We start from the raw sequence: 2721 nt of genomic DNA on the forward strand, positions 1-2721 counted from the left end.
TGGGGGAAAACCGCCCCCCCCCCCCCCCCCAAGAGAGGAAACCCTGAGCTCATATTGGTATTGCTGCGTAGCGTGAGGGGCTGTGGTCTTCTGCTGCTTTAGTGTTAGCATCTGTTGCCAGTTCTAGTCTGGCCTCCATTTTAGGTTGGGCTTTGGGGTTGGGCTCAAGAACAGCCGTCTTGGTGGTGTCCGCGATTCCCGTGTTCAGGGATGTGGAAATAGAAAAAGGGCAACTCTCAGTACCGGTGGAAGCCCATTTCATGTCAGCCATACTTGGTTGAGGAAGACTGCTAGTCTTAGGCTTAACTTGGGGGTTAGGGCTAAGAAAAAGAAACATGGTGGGGCCCAGGTTTTTCCAAGATTCTCGAAGGCTTGGGGAGATAAGAGGGCAGGAGCTGGCAGGGGCTTGTGTGCGGTTAGTTTTGTGTCTGGCCCCTGTGCCCTGGAAGGTTCTGGTTTCAGTTTGGGGTATGGGTTTGCGCTGGGGGAAGAGAAGCCTCCGTGGCTGCGGGCATCCCAGGGGGCTTCACGATGCACAAAACAGCAGTTACAACCACGCTGCACCGGTACCGGTACCCCCAAGCTGCGGTCAGAAAGGGTGCAGTCTGCAAAAATATTCATTGCACTATTATAGCGTCCTTCAACATTTAAACTTTTATTTTATAAAGATTCAGGTTGTCTAGCAAACTCCAGTAGGTATTGCTAATCAGTGACCCAAACCCAGAACTTTTGTTCTGAAAATATTGGATCTTTCTAGATTTGTTTTCATACCGAATAGTAAACAAACAGAACACCCTGGGAAACGAATTGGTTCAGATCAGACGGGTATACTTCATTCTTCTTTTATGTTTCTTGCTACTTGATATGCTAAAAATATAGGAAATGGAAAGTTTCTTCTATATAGAGAAAGGGATCCTTCCATTCCTAAAATTGCTGGGACAAAATATATTGCTCTCCTGAAACCCCCTCCTGCCCCTTTTCTTCCCAAGGAGAAAATTCATCAAAATCAGCCTGGCTCCACGAGCTGTATTAGCTTTGATCAAAGCGTATTTTCTGACAGAAAAAGACACTCTGTCAGAGTGTTGCTGTGTTAGGTATGTATCTGAGCATGCATAGATGCATATTAGCTAGGTTTTCAAACTCTGAGGGGATTAAGAGCTCAAACTCATTGAAATTCAGGAGAAGTGAGACATTTTGCTTCCTTGGAGATGCAGGCCCTAGAGATTTAGATCCCCAGGGGATGCAGCCAGGGGAACAGACAGCTATTAACTTTGACAAGAGCTCTCCATCACTTTTTCTAGGAAAATACTCTGCAGGAAAAAGTGTGGTGTTAGTTCCGGATTGAGGAGGCAGGTGAGGACATTTAGCTGCTATTTATGTTTCCTTTTGGGCGCCATGCAGGTGCATTTCTGTGATTTTATGAGTGGTTTAGTGCTACTGTTGACAGTGGTGGCATGGTTAAATTTGTGACAGGGATTACATCTATATCCATCTTCTATACGTTTATCCCCTCCCACACAATTTTCAGCTTCGGATCCCCATATCGTGGATTTAAATGCACTAAAAATACATTTGTTTTTCTTAGTTGCCTGCTGCAGGTTCCCCTGAGCTTTACAGGCCACTGCTGAAGTCACACGTTGGCTCGACATGGAGCCTTTGCAAACACTGCTCTACAAGAACAGTCATACGGAGTCACACCAAAGGCCTGGTCTTGTAGGAGATGGTTAGAAAAAGATCAAGATGACAAAGAGCCTTCCCCTGGTTTAACTTTCGAGCTTCTGGCAGGTGGTAATTTAGTGCCTTACTGAGCCAGGGTTTGCATCTATATCATCACATTCGCTAGTCACCGATGAACCTAATCTTCATTAATTTGCCTAATCCCTTTTGGAGTCTTTTTTAGGCTTTTGCTCTCTGTACCATTCTCTGGCAAGTTCCACGACAGATGGTGAGTTTTGTTGATATTGTGCGCGAGAGTTTTCCTTCTACCCTTCTGGGAACCTTACAGTTGATTTGTTCTGCAGGCGGAGGTGTCCTCCCAGCAGCACCGCAGGTCCAGGGGAACCTGGAGGTGCAGAAATGCTCTGCCTTGCAGCACGGGAGCATCACAGCATCGCGCCTGCGGCAAGGACTTCTCTCCCACGGCCTCCCCCGTCATTCGTTCACCCTGCAGTTTCAGCAGCCGGTGGGCAAGGCATGCTAGAAATACGCGGCAGGAGCTAACTGCCAGCTCCCTCTGTAGGAAAAACACATAGAAACCGCCCGGCCTGTCCCTCCCCTACGTGGGCGATGAAAGCTAGCCCGGGAGCGCTGCCCACCTTTAGCTCTGCACCCCGCAGGCAGGTGCTGGGAAGGGAGGCTCTGTCTGTAGGGCTATGTCTGGGGAACACTTCTCTCCTCTCTTCCGAAACCTTAGCGACTAACGATAAAACACATGGATGGACTAGGGAGCCAAAAATCTCCACCATTGCCCGGTCTGAAGCCGCCTCCTGGCCCTGCGCTTGCTTTCTGTGTCTCGGGGCTGCTCGCGAGGGAGCGGCGGTTGCCTGCCCGCAGCCCAGCCGGACTCCGTGGGACACGCAGCATCCCACAGAGTTTCGTGGGCCCCGTGCACTCAGCGTGGCCAAGAGGCACCGCTGCCGCAGGAATGGCCTCCAGCCATGAGAAGGCCCCGTGGGGTTGCCTGCCCGTCGGGTCCTCCTGCGGCGGGCTCTGCAACAGCAG

This window comes from Pygoscelis adeliae, unplaced genomic scaffold (assembly GCF_000699105.1).
Source record: "Pygoscelis adeliae isolate BGI_AS28 unplaced genomic scaffold, ASM69910v1 Scaffold361, whole genome shotgun sequence".
In the NCBI taxonomy this organism is placed as follows: Eukaryota; Metazoa; Chordata; class Aves; order Sphenisciformes; family Spheniscidae; genus Pygoscelis; species Pygoscelis adeliae.